The sequence below is a fragment of the Giraffa tippelskirchi genome, chromosome 5, assembly GCF_054371585.1.
Source record: "Giraffa tippelskirchi isolate mGirTip1 chromosome 5, T2T-mGirTip1v1.2.pri, whole genome shotgun sequence".
Lineage (NCBI taxonomy): Eukaryota > Metazoa > Chordata > Mammalia > Artiodactyla > Giraffidae > Giraffa > Giraffa tippelskirchi.
The window spans coordinates 162,948,703-162,970,686 of NC_137279.1; the positions used below are offsets into that span (position 1 = coordinate 162,948,703).

At 40.9% G+C, this 21,984-nt stretch overlaps 1 long non-coding RNA gene and 1 pseudogene across 1 annotated transcript in view; one reads left to right on the forward strand and one right to left on the reverse strand.

The window, feature by feature from the left end:
• LOC145505055 (uncharacterized) overlaps nt 1–21,984 on the forward strand; it is a 122,982-nt gene that overhangs the window by 17,125 nt on the left and 83,873 nt on the right. The gene's annotated exons all lie outside the window — the stretch shown is intronic.
• On the reverse strand, nt 6,646–6,804 carry LOC145507999 (small nucleolar RNA U3; annotated as a pseudogene).

The following is a 21,984-nucleotide window of genomic DNA, read 5'->3' on the forward strand; positions in this document are numbered from 1 at the left end:
AAAATGTGTCTCAAATGCAAAGTAAAAGTACCTTGCCTCCAAACTCTAAGATCTCATTAAATGAGCTAATTCACCTACTGCTTAATTTGCTGGAAGCCCTATGAGTAATTAGGCTGCTGACACCTTCCAAAATTATATTCTTAATTGTTGCATTCTTTTGCATCACAATGAAGCTGCCCAGCCTTCCTCCTTGAGAGCCTTCCTCCTCTCCCTGCCAGAGCTCAGTGCTGGAACAGGAGTGAGTTTGCATTTAGCACACTACCATCCAGAATGTAATTAGTGGGAAATATTAATTAGAAACACAAGACCACCCTGGAGATCCAGCAGAATATTTGAAGCAATGGATTTAGTAGTTTTCATGTTTTTTTTCTTTCTTTCTTCTCTCAGGCTGGTCCTGAGCCCTGAAATCATGCAGCTATTATTTCACCAGGGTGAGCTCCTATTTCTTGATATTGTTTGCAACAATTTATAAGTGTTTACTGGAGCGGTGCTGCCTGGCTTTGGCTGGTAACCCACAATACTATATTTCATTCTCGATATGTTGCATCCATTTGTCATGGTAAGAGTGTGTGTGTGTGTGTGTGTGTGTGTGTGTGTGTATTTTTGTACTTTGGGAAAGAGCAGCATTTTCCTTACTCTTCATTACATAAATAACAGTATTCCGAGGAAAATGTCCACCAAGCCATTTCCCAGAGAACCACCACAAACAAATATTTTGTTCGCTGGAACTAGACTCCCTAATTGCTTTGAATGTACTTTAGTACTTTACTGGGGATGGCTTTGAGGTAATTATCAAAGAATAAGGAGGCTTCTGCAAGGAGAATTTAGGAAGAAGATGCTTAGGAGACATTCTGTTTTTAAGTTTTTATATGAGCAAGCCTCCACTTGCTGAATAGTGACAGTGGTAGCCCTTCCACCTGGAATCATGAGGGCTGGGGTCCTCCGTGCTGACTCTTATTTTTGTATGACAAGTTCTACTGTGCCCTCACTGCCTTGCTCTTTCATTGCCTGGGAACCTCTGTTACTCTTGCTGTCAAGGCAGCTGGAGGGCTGTTTGGCATTCGTGTTTGTACTTTGGAAGGCAGCTCTGTGCCCAGGCTGTGCTCTCTTCCTCTACTCTGTTCAGTGAGCTCACTGGCTGCCTGGGATTCTCATTATTCAATGCCCAGAATATGTTGGCCAGATTCTTCCCCATCCCAACCCCTCCCCCTGAATTTTTCAAAATGGCTTTAAGAGGTTGCTCCTGTGTTTGGGAAAGTCCCTTTCTGGTTGTTACTCCACCACAAGCTTTCTGTCTGGGTTCAAACTAGTCTTTGAAGTCCTCAAGCCTTTTCTTTTCATTTAATATGTTAAAGGTCCAGGCTCTTCTCAGTTACAAATTGTAGAGAAGGTGTGAAATCTGACTCAGAAATCTGACTCAGATAGACTGAGCATTTGAAGACTTATCTCTCTGTCTGCATTCTGTTTTCCTAAGACAGAAAAACCAATGACCTAACTGAGTAAGAGAATGGGCAAGAGGCTTCAGGGCACAATGAAAGAACTGGAGTTTGTATTCAAACAGACTTGGCTGCAAACCAGCTTCACAATTTAAAAGCTCTTCGACCTCAGGCCCCTCTCCATCTCTGAGCTTCCATCTCCAAATCCTGGCAAAGCAGGGCCATAATACCTACCTGAAGCCCAGCTGCAGAAATTAAGTGAGAAAATGTTGGTAAAAGGTATGAAGACAATGCCTGGCAGACACAAGACTTTCAAGAAAGGTTAACTTCCATCTCACACTCTGCTCCATCCTCTTTGAGGGAGGAGATAACAGAATTAAAGTCATTAAAGAGTGGAATTTTGAGATGTCTTTGGAAATGTAGGGATGGTTTACTGGGGCCTTAGATGGTATAGCGGAGAAGGCAATAGCATCCCACTCCAATACTCTTGCCTGGAAAATCCCATGGATGGGGGAGCCTGGGGGGCTACCGTCTATGGGATCGCACAGAGTCGGACATGACTGAAGCGACTTAGCAGTAGCAGCAGTAGCAGTAGATGGTGTAGTGGGATTCAGTTGGTGAGGTGTTAACAGAAGGGCCACAACCTGTGCTTCTTCTGTGGACAATGGGAGCAATGAATACTCATAGCAGGGCAGTGGTCAGAGCTGGAGTTGGCATGGCAAGCTTAGGCAAGACCTCAAGAACCTTGAATATCAGTCCAAGAAAATTGAACTTGACTTGTAGGTAAATTGATTCCATCAACGTTTGCTCCCACTCATGATTTGAGGGGAGTGACTTGATCAGATTTATATTTTAAGAGCATCTCTGGGTAAAGGCAACTAGGGAACAAGACTGGACAGAGAGTCAATAATTAGGTAAAGTCAAAATGATCTAGGCAAGATAGAAGAAACTGCTGACTTTTACTTCAGAAAATAGAGAGACTGTAGCTGTAATAGTAGTACATATATTTTAGGCGGGCCCAACATACAGATTAATCAATTTCTACATATAGGAAGGGTAAAGGGAAAATGTTTTGGAGAACTGACATGTTCTCAGGTGAGTGAAATGAGACTCAGGTGGGTCAATCAACCTATCAACATTATGCAGATAGAAAGTGAAAGTGTTGCAGTTAAAGCCAAGTATAGTCAGACCCTTGGGACTTCCAAATATGGCTCAGACAGTAAAGAATCTGCCTGCAATGCAGGAGATCCAGGTTTGATCCCTGGGTTAGGAAGATCCCCTGGAGAAGGAAATAGCAACCCACTCCAGTATTCTTGCCTGGAGAATTTCATGGACAGAGGAGCCAGGTGGGCTATAGTCCATGGGGTTGCAAAGAGTTGGACACAACTGAGCAACTAACACACACACATAGTCAGACCCTAAATCCCACTCTGCTTCACTATCTGTCAAGGCATCATAAAGGAAGTAGCCTTTCAGCTTAACCTTGAAGAAGACACAGTCTTTCTCCAGATAGACAATGATGGGTGAAGAGAATTCCAGGGAAAATGGCCTGAGCCAAGGCATTGCATGGTGAGAGTCTGTGGTCTCTTTAAGAATGTGCAAATCTGTCTTCAGAGAGATTTATGCGCTGGAGTTGGTACTCAGTTACTGAATATTTACTGTGTTCCTAGTATTATCCTCAGCACTCAACATTTACTGAATCTTTCAATCTTACCTGTAGTTTCTATGTAGAAATTTATGCTACCTTAGGATGCCCACTTTAGAGAGGATCAACCTGAAAACACAAAGCCCTTAAGTGGATTTCCTAGATTCTTAGAGATAATAAGAGATGGAGCCAAACTTTCGCCTAAGATGCCCTGGCTCAAGAGTTCTTAGCCACTTTGCATCCTTGCCTTTTACTTACAGTGTGGAGGCTAGGAGCCATTCTTCTGTGGCACCAAAGTGGAAGGAAACAGTGGAATCAATTTGTTTTTTCTTCCCCCCAAAAGTTGTGGATGCCTTTGATGAAGACAGAGATCAACCAGGGTGACCCGGATAGCATTCTATCTTTTATAATGAGTATGACAATAACAATGATGGATCCCATTCCTAGAACCATGCTGCTGGCCAGACACCATGTGGGATCCACTCTCTCCTGTGCAAACCCCACTGGGATCAGAAGATGTGTTGCAGCAACAAAATGAAGACTGACTGGCATATAGGATGCTGATGTGGAAAGTGTGAAAGTAGAGTGTTAAGTTGCTCAGTCATGTCTGACTCTTTTGTGACCCCATGGACTGTAGCCTGCCAGACTCTTCTGTCTATGGAATTTTCCAGGCAAGAATACTGGCGTGGGTTGCCATGTCCTTATCCGGGGGATCTTCCCCATCCAGGCCTCCCACATGGCAGGCAGATTCTTTATCATCTGAGCCACCAGCGAAGCCCAAAGCTGATGTGGAAACAGAGGGAAAAAATAGGCATTCTTAACCATGCTAAACAACGTGGACCTCATCTTTAGGGCAGTGAGGAGCACAGGAAGGCAGTGACTGAAAAAATCCTGCAGGGAGTTGAAACTCCATCTCTGTTATAGTTTGGGAGAGGAAAGGGAAATTGATTAAGGAGCATTAAGAGGTCAGAGGCAGCTCATGCTAATCCAGACTTCCTATCCTGGAAAAGGCCTGGACTAAAACAGTGGCAGTGGGAATGAAGAGAAGGGAATGAACTCAGAGTCAATAGGACTTAATGTCAAGTTGCATGTGAAGAGTGAGGGAAAGAGGCTTTAGGGATGGTACCTGACTTTCCATCCTATCTCACTCAAATCCACAGACTACTTGCTTTCTTGCTTGAATGGAAAACTGTCTTTCTATAAAGAAGTGTATCTCATGTTGGGGCCAGTAGCAATATGCTTGTTTTCTCTTTCCGAAGCAGAGAAAGCTAAAAGTGTCACTTAGTGATATGCACAAGTAATAAAATCCAGATTCCCTCCTCCCCCGTCCCGCTTAAGGAGAAAAATTATTTTGCTCATAACTTTGATGAGCTTGATGAATGTTTGGATATTATCCCAAGCACACAAACTGCCCAGGCGCTGGGGAAATTATTAATATTTTACTGATGGCCTAGGTTGAGCAAACACAATAAAAACAGGCCCGGTGTCACTGCGCATTGGAAAAGCAGATGGCAGTCGGAAGCAAAGCTGCATCCGGCAGTTTGAAATTTCAAATTACATCAATTTGAAGCTTTGCTTGTGCCTCAGGCAAGATTTCCCCTCAAATGAAGGAGACGGGGGAGGCGAACCCTTTATTCCTGGGCTGGTTGGCAGTAGCTACTGATTTTCTGCAATTTCTGTAATGCTGTGACCTGAGAGAAGAGAAGGAGATGGGTTACTTCTTCTTGTTGCAAGTTCCAGAGTATGATCCAGGGGAGTGAAAAACAAGAGAAGTCCTTGGGTCCCTAGTATCTCATTTACCCAGACCCCGTGGTTTGGAGCATATCAAGACTATAAGGACCTCTATCTGGGGAGGCTTGGTGCTCGCTGACTTGGTCTTGCCAAGAAGTGGCCCCAACTTGCCCAGGTCAGGAATTAATAGTGACACAAATGAAGCAAAGAAATCCATGATGTTATCAGTGTGATGGTTCTCAGAACTATTATTGACTATCAGAGTAGATAAGAATGTAATGATGATTGTCTTTGGAGTCCTTAAACTTGTCCACATTTTCAGTTTTGAAGACTGGCTAGCTTGGCTTCTGTTCCTTCAGTGCCTTTATATCTTTTTTTCTGGAAATTAGCAGCATGAGTTCATGTAGATGAGTGGTTCTTAAGTTTGGCTGGTTAATCATCTCAGGAAATGGAAGGCAGCTTATAATAATACATTTATTAGAGATTTCAGTACCATTAGTTTGAGATTTCATTCTCAGCTGTATTCTTAGGGACCAGTACAGTTCTTGAGCCATGATAAGCAGTGACATTTACTTATTGCAAAAACAAATAGAGTGAGTAACAGCAGGTCCCTGTACAAACCATATATTCAATATATTCATGCGTATTTTGTTCCCATACCACAAATACTCTTATTTTTTTCATTCCCTCCTCCCAATCTATATAACTTGTATCCTTTGGATATACACTTTAGATCATACAAAGTGTTGTAGGAAATAATTAGAAAATTTATTAGAAATGATTGAGAAACCATATTAAAAGGGTTTAAAGTAGGAAAGTGACATAATACCATTTGTTGTCGTTGTTGTTGTCCAGTTGCTAAGTCATGTCTGACTCTTTTTGACCCCATGGACTGCGGCATGCCAGGCTTCCCTGTCCTTCACTGTCTCCTGGAGTTTTCTCCTTCGTGTCCATTGAGTCAGTGATCTCCATAATCCTATTAAGGATTTTAAAGATCACTATGGGTGTTGTCAGAAACCACAGGGAGATAAGAAAGACAGCAGAAAGACTGGAGGCTAATTTAGTTGTCTGGGAAGCATGTAGCAGTGAGTTGAAGTGGATGGGGCAGGGGAGGTGGAGAGAAGTGAATGGATTGGGGTGTTTTGCAGGTAGATCTTGCAAGACTTGTTCATAGACTAAGCAGGTTTGAGGGGAAAAGAGAGATTGAGTATAACACCTGGATTTTGCTCCAGGAGTTGGTGATGGACAGGGAAGCCTGGCATGCTGCAATCCATGGGGTCACAAAGAGTTGGGCACAACTGAGCAACTGAACTGAACTGAACTGAGGTGAATGGTGGAATAGTGATGCTATTTTCTAGGCTATTTATAAGAGGGGGCCATTTCAGGGAGATGTGTTTATTGTATATAAGGGTTTTGTGCACTTAAAGTTGATGTACATGTGTAAAATACGTATTGAGGAGAGATATATTGTATTGTATATTGTATTAGTTTCCTGTAGCTGCTGTAATAAATTGCAACAGGTTTTTAGGCTTTAAAACCACAAAAATATATTCTCTCAACAGTTTTCAAGGCCATAAGTCTGAAATCATTTTCACTGGGTGGGAATCAAGGTGTTGGCTGGTCTGCAGTCTGCTGGAGGCTTAGCTTCTAGCAGTTGTTGGCATTCCTTGGCTTGTGGCTGCATCATTCCAGTTTTCAAAGCCACCACCTTCCCTCTGTTCTGTCTTTATATCACGTTGGTGTGTGTATGTGTGTGAAGTCTCCCTCTTCTTCCATTTTATTGGGATTTATGTGATTGCATTTAGGGTCCACATAGATAATCCAAAATAATCTTCCCATCTCAAAATCTTTAACTTAATCACATCTCAGAGACCCTTTTCCCAAATAAAAGAAACATTTACAGATTCCAGGAATTAGAGCCTGTATACTTTGGGGTTCATATCATACAGGAAGAGTACAAACTATAGAAATGATTCCTGAAAGTATACTCTTCAGAGAAGAATACAGATTATAGATCCATGGTGTGTGTGTATACACAGGTCACATGTACACATGCTGTCTAGGACTGTATGTGAAGGCCTGGCCCTCTGTGTGTGGTATATACCTCTTCTTTCCTATGTCCCTGCATCAGGAGACTCTGGCAGTCACATGGTTACTGTTAAGAAAGTGTTTATAAATATCATAGATCTTTGTTGCTTTCCCTACAAATCCAGGTTAGTGTTATATCCTCAGGCTATCTCAAGAGGAAGCCTTCTATTTTGACTATATAACTGGTTATGCTAACTTATAACCTTTAGGTATCTAATTTGACTTTGAAAATGGATTTGTTTTCCAACATCTAAGCTTAGAAGCCCCCCCTTTAAAGTAAAAAAAATAATGTGTTGCCCTCTGCTACCATAAGAATAGTTATATGTGCTTAGAGTCCATTGATCAAGACCTATACACTAACAAAAAGTTAATATGAATTTGCTTACACTCTAAAATATATGTATACTTTATTAATTAATCCCAATATCATCTACCTACATTTTAAAATGCTACTATCTGGATGTACATGGCATTTACAGGTGATAGGTGATGCTTAGGACATATTATAGTGGAAATGGGATACACAAATTATTGTTCTACAGATCCAATTTGACCAGCAGATGTGTTTGGATTGACTAGCAGGTTATTATTATTGTGTAATGAAAGCATAATGCCTTTGGTGGGACCAGCAGTCTCCTATGAATTCTGGTCCCACCATTCACAGTTTTACTAAACCTACCAGTTCCATCCCTTTATAACCCACATGGCCCTTGAAGATATTTGATTTGTGATCCCAGGTATAAAAATGATTTATACCTTTGACAGAATGCAGCTATCTACAGTTGGTACTATTTGATATCTCTGACTTCATTTCAGCTTCATAACTCCCCCCCCACCCCTAACTACCACCCTTTGATAGAGATGGATACATCATTTCCTGCCTTAAGATGAGTTAATTGAGACTCAACAGTTTTAACTCCTTGCCCAGTGTCACCCAGATCATAACTAGAATTGCTAGGGCTGGAATCTCGGCCTCTTGACTCCTAGAAAGATGTTCTCTTTTCCTCACACTATACTGTCTTCTTTGTAATTTGCCTGAACTCTGGACAAACCAGCTGTTACTTCGAGTGGATAGCCATAAAATCAAATCTGAGCAAATAGTGGTAAACAGCTGACTTCCAAAAAAGCAAGGGAGAAAATCTGTTCAATTTCTGTTCAAAACACTTGTAAGTGGAGATAGGTAACATACAAGGAAACAGATAGGGAGTTAGTTGGTAAACAGCAGAAAAATTCTATCCACGCCATGAGTAAATCAGAGATTGCTGAAGGCAGAGAGCAAATAATAGTATAAAAAAATACAATTGAAGAAGCCAGAAGATCTAAGCCTTTACTTGCTTGTATCTAGACAGAATCACCTCTCACAGTATCTGTTCTGTTTTGTTTTTCATCTTTAAATAGGGATGATCATATAATACACACTTCTTTGGGTTGCCATCATGAAGATCAAACAGAATCATGGAGGCAGAAATGTTCTGAAATCATATAGTGAATAATAACTCTATGGTCTGAAGCCCAGGAGGCTTTCAGATAACTTTTTTTTCCTCCATGGGGATTAATTTTCAATATATGCAGTCACTGAAGATTTTCTTGTTGCTCATAGAAAATTGTGGGTTTCTTGGAAGGCTCTGGATGTCTGTGACAGACCTCAAGGACACTGGTAATTTGAAAATTGCATAGTGAGTTTCCCTAAAGACCATTGGGCCAGACATCTAATATATCCAAATTCCTAATGGATAAAGAATTATAAATGTTTACTTTAGGCAGTTAGGTTCTGGGAGGTTTGATTTGAAACTGAATGACTGTCTCAGTCCATTCAAGCTGCTACAACAGACTACCACAGACTGGGTGGCCTAAACAACAAACCTTTATGTATCATAGTTCTGGAGGCTGAGCAGTTCAAGATCAAGGCACTGGCAGATTCAGTGTCTGGCGAAGGGCCACTTTCTGGTTCATAGATGGTTCATTGCACTATGTCCTCACATGTCTAAAGGGCTGATGGATCTCTCTGAAACCTATTTTATAGGGTGCACATCCCATTCATGAGATCTCTGCCCTCATGACCTAGTCACTTCCCAAAGGCTCCACCTCATAATACCAATCACAATGGGAATGAGACTTGAACATCAGTTCACTTCAGTTCAGTCGCGTGGTCGTGTCCGACTCTTTCGCAACCCCATGAGCAGCACTCCAGGCCTCCCTGTCCAACACTAACTCCTGGAGCCCACCCAAACTCATGTCCATTGAGTCGATGATGCCATCCAACCATCTCATCCTCTATCATCCCCTTCTCCTCCTGCCCTCAATCTTACCCAGTATCAGGGTCTTTTCTAATAAGTCAGCTCTTCACATCAGGTGGCCAAAGTATTGGAGTTTCAGCTTCAACATCAGACCTTCCAATGAACACCCAGGACTGATCTCCTTTAGGATGGACTGGTTGGATCTCCTTGCATTCCAAGGGATTCTCAAGAGTCTTCTCCAACACCACAGTTCAAAAGCATCAATTCTTCAGTGCTCAGCTTTCTTTATAGTCCAACTCTCACACCATACGTGACCACTGGAAAAACAATAGCCTTGACTAGACGGACCTTTGTTGGCAAAGTAATGTCTCTGCTTTTTAATATGCTGTCTAGGTTGGTCATAACTTCCCTTCCAAGGAGTAAGCGTCTCTTAATTTCATGGCTGTAGTCACCATCTGCGGTGATTTTGGAGCCCCCCAAAATAAAGTTTCTCACTGTTTCCACTGTTTCCCCATCTATTTGCCATGAGGTGATGGGACCAGATGCCATGATCTTAGTTTTCTGAATGTTGAGCTTGAAGCCAACTTTTTCACTCTTCTCTTTCACTTTCATCAAGATGCTCTTTAGTTCTTCTTCACTTTTTGCCATAAGGGTGGTGTCATCTGCATATCTGAGGTTATTGATATTTCTCCTGGCAATCTTGATTCCAGCTTGTACTTCCTCCAGCCCAGAGTTTCTCATGATGTACTCTGCATATAAGTTAAATAAGCAGGGTGACAATATACAGCCTTGACGTACTCCTTTTCCTATTTGGAACCAGTCTGTTGTTCCATGTCCAGTTCTAACTGTTGCTTCCTGACCTGCATACAGGTTTTTCAAGAGGCAGGTCAGGTGGTCTGGTATTCCCATCTCTTTCAGAATTTTCCACAATTTATTGTAATCCACACAGTCAAAGGCTTTGGCTTCAACATATTGGGACACAAATGTTCAGTCTATAGCAGTGATTACGTGCTCTGGATCTGAAAGGACTGTATTTCTTGTTCATACTGAGGAAGCTCCAGTATCTTCTGGGTAGTCTATTGGTTTTAGCTGAAATGCTTTCCAAAGTTAACAGTTAAGACCATGTTGCTGAAGCGCATGGATATCCTTTTTTCATGCTCTGGTTTCTAGATTTTATTGTGGTTTCAGAATACCTCAGTAAGGAGCCTTGGAAAAATCAGTGAAAAACATGGTGGAAGTTTCTGTGTGTTGCATGGGTTTATGGGTAATCTGACTGGCTAAGCTGAGCCTCTGAAAGAGAGGAACATGGGTGGCTGTGATATTGTCTGCCCATGATTTTTTTTTTGCTATTTCTTAAGCAAAACTCGCTCACCTCTACCTGGGAATCTATTTTTCTTAACAGTCTTAGGATTTATTGTCTATAGTCGCAAAGCACAAGCCTGATCTAACATGAAAGGTAGTAAATTCCCATTTTTCCAGCATCCAACCAGGCAGAAAGGCAATTCAGTGCTCCATGATTATTGTTGGTTTGATTGCAAAAAATTGAAAGAGACAACATATTTTTATGTACCTTGTAATCTTGTATGTTAAGAGCGGTTCTAACCCATCTTAGACTGAGGACTCCTTTTAACATCAAGAAAAGATGTGATACATAGCAACTATTTGATATTTATTAGATGAGAAAAGACATGATGACTAAAACTCACAATAAATAGCATGGTGCCATTTTTAATGAATTCAGATGTTAAGTACATACAAATATTAGATAAAGAAACATCTACACATTAATATTTATGGAACTATGCACACACATTTGAAAAAATATCAATTTATGTATTGCGAAGATTTCCTTTTTTTCAACTTACAGAAATATTTGATGGATATTCAGAGACTTGAACTCACTGTAAAAATTCATGACTTCTGGGTTCCATTGCTACTTGTTGAGAAATACTGAATACTTAAAATAGTTTTTCTAACTCTTGAAAAGTGAACATTCATGTAAAATATGTACAATTATTAAATGATCAGATTATTCAGCTTATTCCTCAATTATTCCAGATCAACGGGAATGATGGAGACAGGTTTAAGAACTTATATGTGGCATTTCTTTGCCTCTGAGCAGCCAACGGTTCAACAGCATGCAAATGACACAACACTTATGGCATTGAAAGGGGTTTTAAAGATGAGAGGTCTTATTATGGAGCAGAAGAATTTAGAAAGAATTAGATACATGACTGCTTGAGTTCCACTGTTTCCAAGCTGTGCATCCTTGAGGAAACTGAGCCTTCTAAGTCTCAGTTTCCTGAGGTGAAGTTTGAGTATAAAAATACCCATTTCACAACATCGCTGTAAGGCTTTTCATGTGACAGGCATTTGACAAAGTGTAGCTCTATTCTGATACAACCTCCATGTTATACGTAAGAAAATTATGAGTCAGAAAGATTGAGACTTAATGGAGATTTTAAAAAACTAATTTGTTACACCTTAAAGGAAAGACCTCTTGACTCATGCATCCATATTCTACCACAATTGTAAAATATATATTTTCATGCCAATTTTCTAAGCTGTAATTGGCAATGGGACAACAGAGAGAGGTTTGTTTTTAAAAGAAAAACTTGCAGCATCCTTTATCCAGATTCTCAGAATGGTTTCCAGTAAATGCTACTTTATCCCAAGAACTGAAATGGTAGGTTTCTGTTTTTCCTGCCTTCTCTGATTCTGTTACTACTTGAAAAGCCCTAAGGTTCACAACTAATTAAAGACAGATGAAAGAAAATTATACCTCTGTTGATGCTATTGTTTTAATCTATCTCAAAAGCTTCTTAACAGCAAAGGCAACAAACAGTGGACTGAGAAGGAGTTCTCTCTGACAGATAGGACACAGGAGACCCTAGAATGATATTTATGAATCCATTATCATTTCATTAAGTGATTCATACTTTCTGTTGTTACACATTCATATACACACACACACACACTCTTTTAGATAATGTTCCAGGATTTTCCAAGTCTTAGGAGAACAGGGACATCCAGAAGAGAATAAATAACATTTATATTATGTATTAATTATATGACTTGCACTGTGTTTTCTTTTTATTTGTTCATCTAATCACCACACCAAGTGTCCCCATTTTATACAAGAAAATACCAAAACTTTGTGAAATTAAGATCATATAGCTAATAAGTGTCAGAGCTGAAATTCAAAACTATATCTTTATTCTCATCATTACAGTCATCATTCACTATCCTCATTGAAATGATTAACATTTATTGGGCACTTATATGGATTGGCATTTATATGGTTCCAAATTGGGAAAGGAGTACATCAAGGCTGTATGTTGTAACCCTGTTTATGTAACTTATCTCCAGAGTACATCATGAGAAACAATGGGCTGGATGAAGCACAAGCTGGAATCAAGATTGCAGGGAGAAATATCAATAACCTGAGATATGCAGGTGACACCACCTTTATGGCAGAAAGCGAAGAGGAACTGAAGAGCCTCTTGATGAAAGTGAAAGAGGAGAGTAAAAAGTTGGCTTAAAACTCAACATTCAAAAAATGAAGATCATGGCATCTAGTTCCATCACTTCATGGCAAATAGATGGGGAAACAGTGGAAACAGTGAGAGACTTTATTTTCTTGGGCTCCAAAATCAATGCAGGTGGTGACTGCAGCCATGAAATTAAAAGATGCTTGCTCCTTGGAAGAAAAGCTATGACCAACCTAGACAGCATATTAAAAAGCAGAGACATTATTTGCCGATAAAGATTTGTCTAGTCAAAGTGATAGGTTTTTCCAATAGTCATGTATGGATTTGAGAGTTGGACCATAAAGAAATTTGAGTACCAAAGAATTGATGCTTTTGAACTGTGGTGTTGTAGAAGACTCTTGAGAGTCCCTTGGACTCCAAGGAGATCAAACCAGTCAATCATGAAGGATATCAGTCCTGAATATTCATTGGAAGAACTGATGCAGAAGCTGAAGCCGAAGCTGCAGTACCTTTGCTAATTGATGGGAAGAATTGACTCATTGGAAAAGACCCCGATGCTGGGAAAGACTGAAGGCAGGGGGGATGACAGAGGATGAGATGTTTAGATAGCATTACTGACTCGATAGACATGAGTTTGCGTAAGCTCAGGAAGTTGGTAATGGACAGGGAAGCCTAGTGTGCTGCAGTCCAAGGGGTCACAAAGAGTCAGACACAACTGAGCAACTGTACTGAACTGACTATATGGATTGAGCCCTCTTCTAAATGTTTTCACTATATTAACTTATTTATATTATGTATGTATTTAACAGTTTACTCCTCACAAAAACCCTGTGAGGTGGTTATTATTATTAGTATTCCAAATTTTTCTAAGGTGATGTAGCTGATAACCTAGCTAGTTTAATTCCTAAGCTTCGCTCTGAATCACACTGCTCTTTTTAAATCCAAACCAGGTATTTCCCAACTCTGTCCCTTGCCTCACTAGGGCTTTCAGGACTAAGAGGTCTTACTTATTCCCTCATGGGAATAAGGAAGCGCATCTGCTTGAGAATATGATCCAGTTTAGATATACCTGGATTAAAATCTTCCCATATTTATCACAGTGGTCAATATAGTAGATAGTGACAATAGTATAGGTACTGTTCAGGATCAAACAGATGAGCATTATTAGGTCATTGTGTTCTTTGTCGCTTTGAAAAGCAAGACATTTTAATGTGATTTAGCAGTGTGAACAAGTATTAATAGCTACCTATAAGGGAGTGAGTGAAGTAAAAGTCACAGTCATGTCCAACTCTTTGCAACACTGTGGGCTGTAGCTTGCTAGACTCCTCTGTCCTTGGAATTCTTCAGGCAAGAATACTGGAATGGCTTGCCATGCCTTCCTCCAGGGACTCTTCCTGACACAGGGATTGAACCCGAGTCTTCAGCATTACGGGCAGATTGTTAACCATCTGAGCCACCAGGGAAGCCCTATAAGAAAGGACAGTGCCTATTATCTAGAGATGGGCAACACAATCCGCACCTAGGACACGTAGTGATGCTGTTCTCCCAGACAAAGGTGAACTGCAACTGGCAGCTTTCTGCGATGCAATTCAGTTCAGCTGCTCAGTCCTATCTGACTCTTTGTGACCCCATGGACTACAGCACACTAGGCTTCCATGTCCATCACCAACTTCCGGAGCTTGCTCAAACTCATATCCATCGAGTCGGTGATGCCATCCAGTCATCTCATCCTCTGTCGTCCCCTTCTCCTACTGCCTTCAATCTTTCCCAGAATCAGAGTCTTTTCCAATGAGTCAGTTCTTCCCATTAGGTGGCCAAACTATTGGAGCTTCAGCTTCAGCATCAGTCCTTCCAATGAATATTCATGACTGGTTTCCTTTAGGATTGACTTGTTTGATCTCCTTTCAGTCCAAGGGACTCTCAAGAGTCTTCTCCAACACCACAGTTCAAAAACATCAATTCTTAATTGCTCAGCTTACTTTATGGTCCAAATCTCACATCCATACATGACTATTGGAAGAACCATAGCTTTGACTAGACGAACCTTTGTTAGCAAAGTAATATCTCTGCTTTTTAATATGCTATCTTTGTTGGTCATAGCTTTTCTGCCAAGGAGCAGCTCAGTTCAGTTCAGTGGCTCAGTTGTGTCCGACTCTGCGACCCCATGGACTGCAGCACGCCAGGCCTTCATGTCCATCACCAACTCCCAGAGTTTACTCAAATTCATGTCCATTGAGTCGGTGATGCCATCCAACCATCTCATCCTCTGTTGTCTCCTTCTCCTCACATCTTCAATCTTTCCCAGCATCAGGGTCTTTTCAAATGAGTCAGTTCTTTGCATCAGGTGGCCAAAGTATTGGAGTTTCAGCTTCAGCATCAGTTCTTCCAATGAACACTCCGGACTGATCTCCTTTAGGATGGATTGGTTGGATCTCCTTGCAGTCCAAGGGACTCTCAAGAGTCTTCTCCAACACCACAGTTCAAAAGCATCAATTCTTTGGTGCTCAGCTTTCTTTATAGTCCAAGTCTCACATTCATACATGACTACTGGATAAAACCAAGGAGCAAGCATTTTAATTTCATGGCTGCAGTTACCACCTGCATTGATTTTGAAGCCCAAGGAAATAAAGTCTCTCACTGTTTCCATTATTTCCCCATCTATTTGCCATGAAGTGATGAGACTGGATGTTGTGATCTTTGTTTTGTGAATGATGAGTTTTAAGCCAGCTTTTTCACTCTTCTCTTTCACTTTCATCAAGGGGCTCTTCAGTTCATCTTTGCTTTCTATCATAAGAGTGGTGTCATCTATATATCTGAGGTTACTGATATTTCTCCTGGCGATCTTGATTCCAGTTTGTGCTTCATCCAGCCTGCATTTTCCCATGATGTACTCTGCATATAAGTTAAATAAGCAAGGTGGCAATATGCAGCCTTGATGTACTCCTTTCCCAATTTCGAACTAGTCCTTTGTTCCATGTCCGGTTATAACTGTTTGCTTCTTGACCTGCAAACAGATTTTCTCAAGAGGCAGGTAAGGTGGTCTGATAGTCCCATCTCTTTCAGAATTTTCCAGTTTGTTGTGATCCACACAGTCAAAGGCTTTAGCATAGTCAATGAAGCGGAAGTAGATGTTTTTCTGGAACTCCCTTGTTTTTTCAATGATCCAACGGATGTTGGCAGTTTGATCTCTGGTTCCTCTGCCTTTTCTAAATCCAAGTTGAACATCTGGAAGTTCTGGTTCATGTACTGTTGAAGCCTAGCTTGGAGAATTTTGAGCATTACTTTGCTAGTATGTGAGATGAGTGCAATTGTGCAGTAGTTTGAACGTTCTTTGGCATCACCTTTCTTTGGGATTTGAATGAAAGCTGACCTTTTCCAGTCCTGTGGCCACTGCTGAGTTTTCCAAATTTGCTGGCATATTGAGTGAACCACTATAACATCACCTTTTAGGGTTTGAAATAGCTCAGTTGGAATTCCATCACCTCCACTAGCTTTGTTCATAGTGATGCTTCCTAATGTCACTTGACCTAAAGCTAGAACCTTGAAAGCATTTGACATTCTTGCCCTAGACTTAAAACCATGATTATTCACTTTATTTGTGTATACAATGACCTAAAGTGGCAACAATGTATTATTTATCATGATTTTATGCTTGGTTGAGCAGTTCCTCTACTGGTTTCCACTGGCTCATTCATGAAGCTGCATTTGGCTGAAGGGTCACGGAGGCGAAGATTCACAGTGGCTTTCCTCATGGGTGCAGTAGTTAGTACTGTGTGTTGGCTGGGCCGCCTCATTTCTCCTCCAGGTGGTTTGTTAGTCTACAATAAGCCACACCAGCTTCTTTACATGGTGGTGATAGAATAGCTTTCCTCCTCTTGAGATCTCATCTCCAGAACTCACAAAAAGCCATTTCTCACACATTCTAATGGTCAAAGTCCATTCTAGTGGCAAGTTTGTCACAAATTCAAGAGGTCAGAAAATTGACTTCACTTCTTAATGAAATAAATTTCAAAGAATTTGTAGCCTTATTTAATTTATCATGGCCTCCTTAACCGCTTGAGATAGACAACAGTTAGAAGCAGCAAAGATTTTCCCTGATATTTCAATACAATCCCATCCTAGAACATTCTCCAAGTAGCACTGCTATGCTTTTCTATGTACCTCTATTATAATACTAATCCATTTGTGCACTGAATAAGCAATTATTGAAGATCGTTTGTGAGCCAGGAAAAGTGCCAGGTTTTTTTTTTTTTTTACATTAGCTCATTAGGTTATTATAGGAATCTATCAGATTTTATCTTTCCCCTCCACCCACATTTAAAGATGAAGACACAATCTCAGAAAGATGAAGAAATTTGCTCTATGCACTGTCAGCACATGGCAGTCTTCCATTTTAGTAGTTTATCTGTTTCTCATTTGTACTTAGTCTACAGTATTACAGTTTTCCATATACCTATCTACCTCCCCTAGAGACTGTGAACTTCCTGAAGACAGACTGTCTATTTCTCCTTTGTATATTATCAGTTCACAGAATACTGCTAGAGATGATTTGTTGTTTCACAATAAATGTTGTTGGATAGAAGACTGAATGGACTCCCAAATTGTGGGTACTTTGTTCTTTCCTCTATAAGTGTCTCTCGTTTTTGTTATCTGAGTTCATGTGGCTGAGAATAATATGATGGGAAAAATAATCAACAACATCAATCAAAATGTATTTTATGCCAGAAAATATTAAGAATCTTTGCCTATGTATTTCATATATTCTCACCACTTCTGAGGTACATACTATCATCTTGATTTTACATGTGAGGAGCCAAGGGGTTAGAGAACAGATTTAGATTGCCCAAGGTGATACAATTATTCAAACTTGTACTCAAAACTGTCTGACCTGTTGCCTTTCTGCCTTATTTTCTAAAAGGAAAGTTTAAAAGTTTATGTGAAAGAAAAGTTTATGTAATAGAAGGAAGCTCAAGATTCTCCATGATCTGGCCCCAAACTGCTTTTCCAGCCTTATTTCCTACTCTGAATTATAGAATCAATAGATTCTATATGTCTACCATCTTACTAACTCTTCCTATGACTTGGACTTCACCACCACGTCTCTTTGCCATTGCTGATAACGTGCCTTCCATTAATCACACACTGAAATTCTCCTTAGTCTTTATGAATAGCTAAAGTGATTTTTCTCTGGTAAAACATTCTTTTTATTCCTCTAGTTGCCATTAGCCACCTGTTTGTCAATGTTTACCCAAGCAAATAACGTGTACCTTTATTTAGCCCAGTTCACTGTGTACATGTCTGTCTGCCACTAGACACTCATTCCTGCCTCCATCTCTCCTCCCTTTCTCTTTTTTCCAGTAGATTTCACATTTCTGCTCTTGTCCCAGGCACTATACTGTAGCCTAGGACTATAGAAATAGCTATAGATATAGCTGATGCCTATAGTAAGAGTTCAATATATTTTAACATACTAGTATTTTTTTAAATGCATTTGGCCGTGCCAGGTCTTAGTTGCAGCAGGCATGATCTAGTTCCTTGGCTAGGGATTGAACCCAGGCTCCCTGCATTGGGCCACTAGGAAAGTCCTTAGTTTAGCATTCTAAACTCATCCCTAACTTAAATCCAGAAAGAATATGTATCTGATGAACCCTGTGGGACAAAAAGGCATCAACTCCCTTCTTAGGAGCTCTGAGTCACTAAAGCCCAGGAAAACACCCTCTTCTGTCCCCCTTACCTCTCCTAAGGGTCATGTCATTGCTCCTCCCCTTCACAGGGGGCCCAAACAGCCTGTTTTTCTCTTCTTTGTGTGTTGCAGATATGTGATTTTACTGTCAGCATGGTGTTTCTAATGAAAGGCAAATGGTGTCCAATGTGACTTGGAAAAAAACGTACAAACAACAACAAAATTATATGTTCTTTTTTCCTGTAGTGTTCGCAGGGAGAATATGTGACTTGTTTGCTGTCAATACGGCTTATAATGACATGGTGCACAGAAGCACTGCCAAATGTGTGCGGCATTCATTATACACATGTATTAAATGTAATGTGATACGGGTTTGGTGGCAGAGCAGATGAGAGCTGCCCTGGGGCTAATTTGGAGTTATAGCACTTCTTCCCATGGGATGATTAAGGGGGAAAGGGGAAGTGGGCAGCAGCATAGGCATGTCACAGGGTGTCCTGAATTTTCTGGACTGATTCTGGGCTGGGTTGAGAGTAAAATGTTGTTGCTCAAAGCATCCTTAAAGATTTATCTTCTTTCGGCAACAACGGCAGCAGAATCAGTTCTTGAGCTTCTACTAAGTGCCAGGCTTATAACAGCCTCTGGGAATAAGATGTTCACCAGGTTTCAAACAGTTCAAACGGGTTTCAAAAAGTTCACAGGTTGGTAGAAGAGAGAAGCAAGTAGATAGAATAACAATGAAAGCATTAGTTACTCAGTCATGTCCAACTCTTTGGGACCCCATAGACTGTACCCCACCAGGTTCCTCTGTCCATGGGATTCTCCAGGTGAGAATACTGGAGTGAGTTACCATTTCCTTCTCCAGGGGAGCTTCCTGACCCAGGGATGAACCCGGGTCTCCTGCATTGCAGGCAGATTCTTTATACCACGATCAGTGTGGTAACAGCTACAAGATAAGTATAACATCAAACTGCAGAGGAGGACATCTCAACCAGCATGATGTCGCTTGTGCTGAGATGCCTTCCCTGACCCCTCCTCTAGGGCCAGGTCACCCTGTGATGTGCTCTTGAGGCACCCTTGGCATTTCCTTAATGTCATTTATCATGGTAGCTCAGCTGGTAAATAATCCACGTGCAATTCAGGAGACCTCGGTTAGATTCCTGGGTCAGGAAGATCCCCTAGAGAAGAGATAGGCTACCCACTCCAGTATTCTTGCCTGGAGAATCCCCTTGGACAGAGGAGCCTGCAAAGCTACAGTCCAAGGGGTTGCAAAGAGTTGGACATGACCGAGCAACTAAGCACAAAGTTTCTTGTGTGTGTGTGATAATTTCATTAATGTCTGGATCCGAGACTCTAAGCCTCATGAAGTCAGGGACCCCTTTTATTTTGCTTACCTTATATCTCTGGCACCTAGAACAGTATCTGGCACATAGGAGTTGTTCCAATAATGCTGTGGTTGCATGAATGGATATAGTTGTATAGGAAGTTAATCTTGAAAGACATGATAGAAATAAGCCAGGTAAAGAGGGCGTGGGGAAAGGTGAACCAGAAAGTTGAAACATGAAACATTTACAGAGGTATATAAAAGCATGGAAGTGAAAAAGTGCAGGGCAGAATTGAGAGAAAGGAAGTAGGAGTGAACTTTTGAGATTCTTAACTGTATTATTCATATTTTCTCTTGTAAGGCAAAAACTTACATGAGAGGCCAAATGTCACTGATAATGTCTGGGAGGAAACACTGGACTTAATGGAGATGTAATTTGGGAGGCCGATGGGAGACGAGACAAGTATTTTGGTGATGAACGAGACAGTAAAGGCATAGTATGGCTGTTGAACAAACCATGTGAGAATGAGAGTTTAGCTAAAGAATGTTTAAGAAATTCTTCTCTAAGTGGTGAGATGGTAATAGGAAGGGGCATATCTCTTGCCTAGTTGATGAAGGTTATTGGAGGAAATAGCTAGACAACATTGTCCTGAATGAAAATGTCTCATTAAATGTACATCCAGATCTATGGACTAAGAAGAGGAATAACATGAACAGTGACTAATGTTTCTGAGAAATGATTATGTGCCAGAAAGGTACAGTAATACTCAGCTTCCGTGTGCTAGTCCATGGAATATTCATAACAAAACCATAAGATAGGTACTAGGAATGTCCCACTTAGAGACGAGATAAGTAGTAGAGCTAGTGAGGTTAAGTAATTTGTTCAAGGTCATCTAGCCAAGCAGAGGTATAGCCAGAACTTGATCTGAGATCATTTGACTTCTGAATCCACTCTTTTAACTACCAAGTTGCTGAACCAGGCTTTAAGACAGCCACAACAGATTGAGTCCTTCATTGTCTGGACTTAAATTTGAGCCTGTAATCTCAGCATTCTAAGACTATGTCTTACCCATTTTTTGACCTTTTTGGAAAATAATTTGGGTCTTAGTTCCATGGCGGCTCAGATGGTAACACGTCTGCTTGCAATACCGGAGACCCAGGTTTGATCCCTGGGTCAGGAAGATCCCTTGGAGAAAGAAATGGCAACCCACTCCAGTACTCCTGCCTGAAAAATTCCATGGACAGAGGAGCCTGGGGGGGCTATAGTCAGTCCATGGGGTCACAAAGAGTCGGACACGACTGAGTGACTTCACTTTCACTTCCAGTTCTTTATGGACTTTGGATGTCCTTGCTGTCATATCACGGAGAAGGCAATGGCACCGCACTCCAGTACTCTTGCCTGGAAAATCCCATGGACGGAGGAGCCTGGTAGGCTACAGTCCATGGGGTCGCTAAGAGTCGGACAACTGAGCGACTTCACTTTCACTTTTCCCTTTCACGCACTGGAGAAGGAAATGGCAACCCACTCCAGTATTCTTGTCTGGAGAATCCCAGGGACGGCGGAGCCTGGTGGGCTGCCGTCTATGGGGTCGCACGGAGTCGGACACGACTGAAGCGACTTAGCAGCAGCGGCAGCAGCAGCTGTCATATCAACCCTCATGATTTGGAGATTTGAAAAAGTTCCAGGAAGTGACTCTTGGGAACATTCAGGTCTACTATGATTCAGCATGATGGTTGAGGGGGTGGGGATTCAGTTGGTCATAGATAGTACTGTCAGTGGGTGAGTCAGATCATGGGGAGCCTTATATGTCACAGGGAGGAGGCTGACCCAACTGATAACTTAAAAAAAGGGAAACTGAAAAGTTTAGAAGTTAAGGGTTTTCCACAGTACTTTGTAAAATCTATATGTGTTTGTATACATTACATACATATGTATATCATATACACACATATACACATGTATTTATACATATATACACATAAAATATATATTATATGTGCTCACACATAATATATGTTTTTGTTGTTGTTTAGTTGGCAAGTCCTGTCCAACTTTTTGTGACACCAAGGACTGCAGCACCCCAGGCTCCTCTGTCCTTCACTGCCTCCTGGAGATTGCTCAAATCCATGTCTATTGAGTTGGTGATGTTATATTTACCTGTCTATCTATCTAATATGTAATGTATATGGTATAAATGTATAATATATAATATATATTACAAAGATATTATATACAAATATACATTATATACTGGGCTTCCCTGATGGCTCAGTTGGTAAAGAATTCACCTGCAATGTAGGAGATCCAAGTTCAATCCCTGGGTTGAGTCCCTGGAGAAGGAAATGCCAACC